Source organism: Dendrobium catenatum, unplaced genomic scaffold (genome assembly GCF_001605985.2).
Source record: "Dendrobium catenatum unplaced genomic scaffold, ASM160598v2 original_scaffold_76227, whole genome shotgun sequence".
Classification (NCBI taxonomy): Eukaryota; Viridiplantae; Streptophyta; class Magnoliopsida; order Asparagales; family Orchidaceae; genus Dendrobium; species Dendrobium catenatum.
The window spans coordinates 1,009,129-1,020,719 of record NW_021394673.1 but is presented as its reverse complement, the minus strand read 5'-3'; positions in this window follow the sequence as shown (position 1 = coordinate 1,020,719).

Sequence of the window (11,591 nt, the reverse complement as noted above, 5' to 3'; positions counted from 1 at the left end):
ATGCATGTTTTCCAAAAAATTAAAAGGTATATTTTCAAATAGGGGTGATCCAATAATTGAATAACCTTCAGTAGTGTTGTGATTACCAAAGTTAGTCATGGATCTTAATTCAAAAGTTTTCTAAAACTTAATGCTCTATACTGTGGCCTTAAACAAATTTCTATCACCTTATTAGCTCAAAAAAATAAAAAGGAAAAGACTACCATCTAAGTGATTAGTTAATTCTTATATCAATAAATTGGCCACTAATTGAGAACAACTATTTGGCCATAATTATTTCTACATAGAGTTTAAAGTGCTACATGTTTTCACATAATGTAGAATTAATTTCAAGAATAAATCCTTTAAAATATCTTATTACTCATTTAATATTTTCTAGATGTTTGGCATAATGGTTTATGATTTTGGTTCATTTCAATATACCTTTCCTTCCTTACATGATATGAAAGGTAATGCCTTAGCTAACATCTTAGTAACACACCAAACCCCTATTGAATATTCTCTAAATGATGATCTTCCTGTTGTACAAATCATGAGCTTGAAAAAATAGAAATTCCTAAATAGGATTTGTATTTTTATGATGCAACATCTTCCTAGAAAAGTAAAAGACCATAAGATACTTTTCTAGGTAAAATCGATATTGTGTTAGTCTTCATTACTCTTCCAGAGACAGGAATATTAAGGTATTCTTATTATTTATCAAAGCCTTGTACAAATAATGAAGTTGAATTTGAAGCTTTGATAGTTAGATTAGATTTAGCAATCTTAATGGACATTAAAGCAATGAAGATAATTAGAGGTTCATAACAAATTATTAACTAAGTTGCTAAATTTTTTTAACTGTTAAAACTAAATTTATTGTCATGCTATAAATACACTTTGAAAGTTCTTGAGCATATTCCTATCATAAAATTTATTTAGAATTCTCCATGATAAAAAAATTTTGGAATATGCATTAGTAAATCTTACAAAAAAAACTCACTTATCTAGAAGAAAATCCATTTATATATAAGTACAAAATCACTAAGTTTTATCTCATATAGATTGAGAGTACATCAAGACATTTATACATGAGGGTGAGATCAATCTTACAATAAATAATGAAGAGATTGATTAGAGACAACCATTTATTAATTAATTACAAGTGAGTAAACTGCCTTAAGAGAAGTCAAACTGAACTCAAATCAAAAAATAACTCTCCCTTATACTCTAATCAATAAAAATATATATCATTAGTCATTCAATCAAATGTGTTTACATTATCTTTATAAGCAAAAAACCAATAAGATTATCACTGAGGTACATGTCGAATTGTGTGTGCTCACCAATCTAGTCCAATGATGAAACTAAAATAATAAGTTTTAGATATGTTTGCCTTCAATAATTTTTAAATATATAAATGTTGTGTGTCATTACATTAATGCTAGGTTCATGTTGTATTTTGCATTAGCCTCCTAATGTATTATGCCTTATGATAACTTTGTGGACTTTCCACAGTTGAGACATGGGTATTATTGATCTCATTAACCCTCCTCATCTAAGGGCTATTAGTTCATGTTGGCCGCAACCAATTACTTCTCTAAACTGATAAAAGATCACTACATAAAAATGCACTATTACTAAGGGATGGAATCTGTCGGTAACAATCAAAATATGTCAAAAATATGACCTTTCCAGTGCATTTTTTACGCAAATTTTTTTGATGGTAATTCAGGCATCAGAAAGTCAACACCGATGAATATGTTTCGCTAGAAATATTTCTAGCAATTTTTCCAGTGAAATGCCAGCAAAAAAGAAGGTCATTCGATGCCTTTTCGTTGCCATATTCCGGCGTAAGATACGTTGGTAATTCCAGTGGACATGATACGCCAGAAATATCGACGCATAATCTGCCATGTAAAAAATATCGTTCTATTACCGACATACATTACCATCGTAATATTTGCCAGAATTAACAAAACAATTTTTTGTCGGACATATCATTATATTGTATTACTAACATTGTTTTCATTAGAAAATCTACCGGAAACATGTAGCATTAACAAAAAACAACAACCTTCCTCCTTTTAAAACTGATTTTTACAATTAAACTTGCATATAAAAAAAAACGACACTATATACATTCATACATCAACTTTAGATCAAGAATATCACTAATTAAATTATTAAACATAAATATTTAAATAATAACATAAACAAGAAGAGTATTATCAACAAATTTTTAATAATAAAAAAGTCAAGATGTTCAAACAACAAATAACTAAACATGTCCAAAAACATATAAATACAAATGTCCACATCAGTAAAATAAATAACATATATTCTGATTCAGTCTCCTCCTTAGTTGATGTTGTACTCCTCCCACTACTCATCTTCTCCCTCATCTTTCACATTTCCTCTAACATTTGAGCTTGTTATATCGGCATCTATTACTGCATCTCTAGCTGTTGCTGGTACATCTATATCTACCAGTCAGCTTGTGCTTTCCTTACCTATTATAGCTCGATTGTAAGGGTAGCTATCTGTTGGGTATATAAAGACTCCTGGGTGTTAGCTGAGAAACTGGAGCCACCAGATGTTTGGAACATATATGCAACCACTTGCGAGCCTAAGCTGTATACTTTATCATGCTGCATTTCTCCTACTGCTTGTAACCAAGTATAGTAATCAGAATATTTTGCTGATGCACTAAAAGAACCTTCACCTAATATAGCCTGGCTCTCTCGAAGCCATGTATACTCCTCCTATGAAAGTTAATAAAAATTTAAGCAATTTAAATATAACATCACAAAAATTAAACTTCTATACTTATATAGGCTTTCCTTGCACGCTCATCAACCTATTGGTGATCCTTCTGCCGCTTGTGGGTATGATTATATAACTAAGTTGATAGTAGACATTGTATAAATATATGACAGTCATGACTCTTAATACCAAATAATCTCCTAATTCTTATGTCATCTCATCTGCTTAGATTTGAAGAATATTCATTTGGTATCCCAAGAGATGTTACCCATTTAAAAATAGCTCACCTATGCTCTCAAGTCAAGGTGAAATGACCCTTTGATTTGAAAATTTTTTCATTCCCACCAACTCTCAATTATAATGCTTTCCTCCTACAAATCTACTTTAAGTCCATCCTTGCTTTATATTTTCTTTAGATTTATCTTTGGTATCCATGACTATATTGAATATATTATCAAAGACATTTTTCTCTATATGCATCACAACTAAGTTATGTATGATCAAGTTTATCCTCCAATATGGTAATCACCAAAAAAAACTTTTCTTAGTAAAAAGTTATCTTTGATGTAATCAAGCTGAAATAGGAAAACACTTGGTCAAACCACCTTATGTTTGAAAAAAGGTAATAGATTCTATATACTATCCTTAATGACTTTAATATAATCATTATTAACTCTTTTCTTTTTTAGAACTCTCCAAATTACTTCTCTTCGAACTGTATCATATTATTTCTTTAATTAAATAAATATCATATGTAGATCCTCCTTATTCTATCTATACTTCACCATTAAACATCTCAATAAATGTATAGCTTCTATAGTAGATCTACTTAGCATGATACCAAAAAGATTTTGAGAAATATTAGTATCACATCATGACATATGCATAATTACTCTCTCCCATAGTTTTAATATATGACACATTAACTTATTTCCTTTATAATTTGCACAGTCTTATGCATCACATTTATTCTTAAAAATAGGAGCCAACACACTCCTCCACTAATCTATCATCTTTTTAATCTTCAAATTAATTTTAAAAAGTTTAGTAAGCTAATAAATTCCATCATCTCATAATCATTTCCATGGATCTATTGGAAAATTATCATGTCTATCTACTTTTCTACACTTTATTTTCTTGAAAACCTCTCTATTTTTTATTTTACTAATATAATGATAAAAATAAAAATCTCTATTTTTATTTAGAGTGTTAAGGTTATTAAAGTCAATTGTATTTTCAAAATCTTAATTAAAAAACTTATCAAAATGTCTCATCCACCTATATTGAACATACCCTTCTATGAAAAAAAAACTTTTTGACCTTCATCCTTAATGAACTTTGCTTGAATTAGAATATTATTTCTCTTAACTCTTTGCTTAGTTAACTTATACACACATCTCTCATCCTCCCTAATATCTAATCTATTTATAAATCGATAAAAGATAAATTATTCACATCATCATAATTTAAAATAAAATTTAATAAACTCTAAGTTTAATAAAAATAATAAAAAAAAGAATTAAAATTTGAAAAAATTATTAATACTTCAAAAAATATCAAATAAATTTCAATGAACTCACAAAAATAATACATATTAATAAACTTAATTGAAATATCATTAAACTTAAAAAAACTTCTTTGATAAACCTTAAATAAAAGTTTAAAATAACCAAAAACCATAAAAATATATATATGCTTGGCCTCAACACATAAAAAAATTAGTCAGCATAATAGCACATCCTAATTAAAAATTAGTCACAATGTCCTAGCATAATATATAAATAATTAATATGGTAACTTCTTATCTTCTTATCAGGAAAAACAATTTAAAGTTTGGCCTTAGGATTCTGAAAGTAAAACTAAGAAAGAACATAAGTAATGAAAAAGTCTATTTTCTTCTAATATAAGTATAAGTAAATCTTATCCAAACTAAGAAAGAAAATGCCAAGCAAAGATATGATCATCAGGTGCAACAAATAGTGTAGTGAGAATTGCCATTCGATCCTCCTTTTCTTTATAGGATCATCCCAAATTAGGTTCAAAATTCTATTACTTTTATTACCTTAAGGTTGTATCTGCCAACTAATATGTTGTTAAGTTGTCTTTCTCATTCACAAATAAGTTTTAAAAATTTGGTTGTTTGAATGAATACATTTCAAATGTGAGATATTTTAATTGTGGTTTAGTATTCATGCTCTAAATACACAGCTTTTGTAATGTAACGTCGGTTGCCACCACCATAGGCCACAACCCACTATCCATCATCTCAATCCACCCATGTTATATGGAGCCAGCCTCCCATTGCCACTTACTGCCACTAGCAGCAAGGTCCCCCATTGCCAACTATGACCACTTACCGCCACTAGCCAGCATTATTTTAATAGCTCACATTTTGATACAATAAAATAATTTTTAAGAAATCATTATAAGTCAAATTTATAAACTGTGTTTTTCAAAATATAGATATTATTGAGCTTTAATTATAATAATTTTTTCCTAGTTTTAGGGGTAGTGTAAAAAATTGACATATATTGATATAAGTGAATTTTTTAGGACTGTTAGGTGTCCATTTTACAAACCAATTTCACCATATCATTTTAGAGATGCATAGCTATTTTATGAATATTTTTTCAAAATTTTTGGATCCCTGAATTGAAAGATATAAAAGAATTTCTATGAATATTACATTAAAAATAAATAATGAAAAATTGATATTTACATCCTTAAGTTATTTTGTGATTAAAAAATCAATTTCCATTAATAGAATTTTACTTAATCCATTTTTTCCATCCCTTTCATTTAACAGAGAGCAGCTAGAGAGAAATGAGAAGAAAAAGATATGAGAGAGAAAAGAAAATTTAGGCTTCAGAGGTCATTGAGCAATTTTTGTTAGTCGGTCCAACTAGGAAATTTGTTCATCTTAAGGTAGGATACCAATATCCTACCTCTACTTTTAATAATTTTGTGTAGCAAAGAGTGAACCAAAGGCAGCTTGATGTATGTGAGAAGAAAAAGGAGAAAACTGTAGCCTTAAAAGCTAATGATTTTAACACTAATTCTTCTGGTTTTAATAATGATGAAACCGCTTTAATAACTAGGAAACTCAAGAGCTTCTTAAGGAAAAAAGAAAAAGCATCATCAGAAATGGAACAAGGGTAAGAATAATAATAATTCTAAAGTTTCTTCTCATGTTAATAGTTTTGAATGAAGAAAGACAGGGCATCTGAAGTCTAATTTTCTAAATCTTAAAGCTCACCCAAGAAAGGAGAAGGGTGAAAAAAATTTAAGTTCAAGACGGACAAGAAAAGGACCCAAAAGGTTTTATGGGTAAACTCAGCATCAGACTCCTCTAAAACAGAAGCAGAAGAGGAGGTAATAGACCTATGCTTAATGGCTAATGAACATCTTGATCACTCTAATCAAGAAGAGGTATGTGATCTTACTTATGATCAATTACTTGAAGTTTATAAAAATATTCATTCTTCATATAGGAAGCTCAAGAAACTGCATGTTATCCTTAAAACTATTTTTTAACTAAATAGAAAGAGCATGAATGCCTAAGAAAAGATCATTCCACTTTAAATAGCAATCATATGACTTTACTTGATGAATTTGATGAATTGAATAAAATTTAACTTAATGAGCACGAATCCTTAAAAAGTTTACATGTTGAACTATAATATATATACACTTAGAAACTCTTGCATCTAATTTAGATAGTTGAGAGTATGCTCTGAAAATAGAAAAGTCAATTCTAGAAAATACAAATAAGTATTTAGAAGCTAAATTAATTGCTTTCAAAGAAAATAAAAAAACCACCTATAATGGAAGAGTTTCATAATCCATCATATCAATATGCATCATTCAAACTTAAGAAGAGGCACCATAACCCAAATATATTAGTAAATCCTTTTCTTGGTATTAGATTTTTTTTCTTGTGGCATGCTAGGACATATCTCCCACACTTGCACCATTTATCGTAGAACACATTTCATGTGGAGACCAAAATTTCAAAATACACAGCATAGCATGCATGCATTTTATTCTTCATTCCATAAGATGGGACCTAATCTTATTTGGGTTACCAATTCTAACATCTGATGATTTTGTAGGTGTGCACTAAAAGGCCTCATGAGAGCATGTGAAACCTAGATAGTGGATGTTTATGGCATATGACTGGAGAAGTAAATCAATTTATTTTGCTAGAGGTCAAGGCAGGAAGCAAGGAAACACTTGGAGATAACACCACCAGGAGAGTTGTGGGGTAAGGTATAGCTGGAAATTCTAAAAATGTCATCATTAAAAATATTTTACAAGTAGATGGCTTGAAATATAACCTGCTCAGCATAAGATAGCTCTATGATAAAAGCTTCAGCATCAAATTCTTATCTACCAACTGTATAATAAGCTTAAGTGACAAAATTATTTTATGGGAAAGAACAATCAATAATATCTACATGTTTGATCAAAATTGCATTAAATTTGACACTACTATCTACTTAAAAATTATTGCTGATGAATCTTGGTTGTTGCATAGGTGATTGTGTCATGCAAGTATGAAAAATGTTAGGAAAATCTCCCAAAAAGACTTAGTGAGAGAAATTCCCAAACTAGAGTTCATAAAAGATCACCTGTGTGATGCCTTTCAATTAGAGAAATAAGTCAAATCCTCATTCCACGCAACCAAAGACATAAACACTAGCAAACCCTTAGAAGTCCTACATATAGATCTATTTGGACATGTCAGGACTGCAAGCTTAAGAGGGAAAGTCTTTGGGTATGTGATTTTTGATGATTATTCAAGGTTTACTTGGGTTAGATTCTTATCTCATAAAAATGAAACATTCAAGTGTTGCGAATCTAATTTCAAGAAATATAATTTTGATGATAATAAATATTTTTGATACTTCTACTTTTCTGCAACTGCCTTGCCTACTATTTCAGGTCCACAAGATCAAGTGCAACTCAAGTCAGCTAAATATTATGTATACTAGGACTGAGTTAGTTTGTAATATTTTACCTTTTCTTGAGTCAATTATATCGATGTGGGTCTTGATGCAAAGTTACTTTGCGCACACACCTAAGGGAAAAATTCTAATTATTTTAGAGTTCTCTATTTTTGATCACATCGTCCTGGATGATCAAAACATCATCATGGATAATCCATTAAAAATAGAAACCCTAATTATGATATCTTGGTTAAGATAGCCATTATAAGGCACATCATCCTGGATGAAGTTATTATTATCCTGGATGATAAGCTCAAATCAGAAAGAATCAGCCGCCAGATCTATTTAGGTATATTTTATTTTTGGACATCGTCCTTGATGATGCAGCACAATTATGTCTAAATTAATTTGATAATTAATAAAAGCGATTAAGGTCTATTTACTTGATCATATCATCTTGGACAATTGCAGGATCATCCAGGATGATCAGTTAAATAAATGTTAGTTCTTCCTAGATGATGTATAATTAGCCTGATTCCATGTAGGGAGATGCTCTGGATGATATGTAATGAATTGAACTAATCGTCTGGGATGATCGGGAGATCGGCCTGGACGATCAAGTTATTTTTCCATCATCCATAAATCTATTCAGGGTGATGTTATGGATGATATTCGTCATTTTGTACTAATCATCCTGGATGATAAAGCAATTTTTTCATCATCCAGACGTCCATCCAGGGCGATGTGATAGATGATATTCAAAGGATTGAACTAATCTTACATGATGATATACTATTATCTTGGAAGATATGAATAAATTAACCTTCTGATCATCCCAAATCATCTTGACTGATTGAGCTAAATTTGTACTGGTCGTACAAGATTATATTCAGATCGTCCTGGGTGATAATGTTGATTTGTTGCAATTAAGATCTATTCCAAAGCTCTTCTATATAAGACCTCTTATTTTACCCAAGAGTGCATCCTTTGCTATTATCTTGACATGGGAGAGCCTAGAGGAGAGGGAGAGAAAGGGAGAGAGAGAGAGAGAGAGAAGTTCTTGTGAGGGGGAGTTCGTGAGAGGTTTTATAAAGGTTTCTCCAAGCAAGGATCCGAGTCATCTTCTCCTATCATAGTCCCTATTTCATGGAGGTTCTAGTGGTCTACTTCAATAATTGATTGAGGTTCTCTGTCTGCTTAAGGAGGAAGTGAAAGGAGTCGGATTCTCTGCCTCACCAGTGTCGGTGGAAAGGAGGTTTGTAAAGGCTTCTCTGCCTTGTTGTAGGAGAAAAAGGAGTGTCACTGAGTTTAGTGCAATACCCAAAGGAGAGGCTCTAGGGAGTGGACATTGGTCAAGTTGACCGAACCACTATAAATTTTTGTGTTCTTTATTACTGCTTTTCAACATTTTATTTTTGCACTTTGAATTTTCTTTGTAGTGAATTTTGGTTTGGTTTGAGTTTGTGTTTTGATTGAGAAACTTTTTAAAATACCAATTCACCCCCCCCCCCCTCTCGGTTAGCCTTGAACTTGTTCATAAGGGCTTGACATCCCTAACGAACTTTCAAGTCGTATCAGAGCGGGATTCATAAAATCGAGTTTTTGAAAACTTTTGAATTTCAATCCATGGCTAACTCCGATAATCGAAATACTGCATAAGGGTATTCTATTACCCGACCACTTTTGTTTGACAATATTCCTTTTAATTTTTTAGAAAACTTACATGTCTATATTTTTAAAATCAATTGACTATCTCATGTGGATGCTTGTTAAAAAAGGTTATTCACCTCTGTCACATGAAATTAATGGCATTAAAATTAAACTTCCTTTTACTGAATGGACTTTTGATGAAAGGGATTTAGTGTAAGTTAATGCAAAATATTTGAACTATTTTTTTTGTGCTTTAGAATCTGAAGATTACATGTGTGTTTCAACTTGTGCTACCGGTAAAGAAATTTGGGATAGATTATGTATTACTTATGAAGGAATAAATGAAGTTAAAGCAATCTTGATTGAATATTTTATTGCATGACTACGAACATTTTCATATGAAACCTACTGAATCGATTTACATGTATATTAGATTTACTCAAATTATCACCTCACTGGATGCTTTACGAAGAAAACTATCGAATTATGAAAAGTTAATAAAATTTTGAGATGCTTGCTTTCTTCCTTTGATGCTAAGATTATTGAAATTACTGAATCTAAAGATTTGAATACTTATTCGATTGATAACTTACTTGGATCACTCATTGTTTATGAACAAGGGGTGAATCAAAGAAACCTTGATGCAGGTGAGAAAAAAAAGGAGAAAACTGTGGTGCTGAAGCCCAACAACACAGATACTAATTCTTTCGGGTCTGAAAGCGATGATGTTGCCTTAATCATAAGAAAATTTAAAAGCTTTCTAAGAAAGAAGCAAAAGAACCATCAAAAGTGGAATAAAGGTAAGGGTAGCAAAAATTTTAAGAGTGATATGATCTGTTTTGAATGTAGGAAGCCAAGACACTACAAGAAAAACACTCATTACCGGTGGTTTATTGTGGTGGTTACAACTTGTTTTTTTGGTAGTTTGGCAAAAAACTAGCGGCTTCTCGGCAGTTCAAAAACTGCCAAAAAAATGGCACCGGAAACCTTTTACGGTGGTGTTTTTCCAGCGGTTTATTTCATTGGTGATTTTCCAGCGATTAATACTGTCGGTTAAGTTCTAGCAGTCTAAGCACCAGTGACTGACAGTTTAATTACTGACAACGTACCGACCGTTCAACCACCGATATAAACAACATCATTATTTTAGAATAGATTGTTGCTAAGGTGTCGGTAAAATCACTGACGATTTATCTGTGTTTAACACCAACGAAATTGCTGGTGGTGAGATCGTCGTCATGTCACCGGTGTTCCATCAGACACCATCGGCAAACTGCCAGTATTGACCGACAGTTTTAGATGTTTTTCGGAGGCTTTAATTAGCCATTGGTATCAAAGTTTCTAGTGGCCAAACCATCGGTTGGCCACCGAAAACCTGTTGCATTTGAAAAAAAAATGGATATACTCCCCTCAATTTGAGGGATTTTCACCCTAAATTATAAACCTGCACAAAAAATATAGTAATGTTCATAATTTTGGGCAACACGCCACTATAGTCAATCACAATAATTATCACAAATATATTCATTAAAACAAAATAATAAGTGAAACCAAATAATTTCATAACTAAATTCATAAGTTCAACCAAATAAGTTCATAACTAAGTTCAAAAAGTGAAACCAAATAAGTTCATAACTAAATAAGTTTACAATAACTTCATCATAAGTTCACAAATAAAAAAGAGTACTAATCCTCCTCCGTATCCTCGCTATCTGGTGATGCATGTGGCTACTCTTTTTCTTACTCTTTCTTCCTTTGATTTTCATCTCTGTAGGATCGCAGCTCTGCCTTCATTTCATTTTAAACCTTTCTCATATCTTTTATCTCTCTCGTCAGTGCTGCAACCCTCTGGCTTACAGTTTCTTCAGTTCTAGTTGGATCATAAAATGCTGAGGTGGATAAACTGTCCTCCTAAGCATACCCTTGTGAATCCAAACCATATACCTTCCCCCTTTATCTTCCTCCAACAACATCTAACTATCTATGATACTCATAAATCTGGGTCGATCTTGAAGATGATCCCTCACCAGCGGACTGATAACTTTTTCAAGCTCATACAAAATCATCCTACGAGAATAAATCCATAAAATATATTGATATTAGAATTATTTTTATTATAATAAATTTCTATTCCCAAACTCCAAAAAATTATACACACATGAGCCTTTTTAGCCTTTTCATCAACCCACTGATGGTCAGCTTGATGTTGATGAGTTCTCGTATGCAACTCCAACGGTGTTAGCTCCC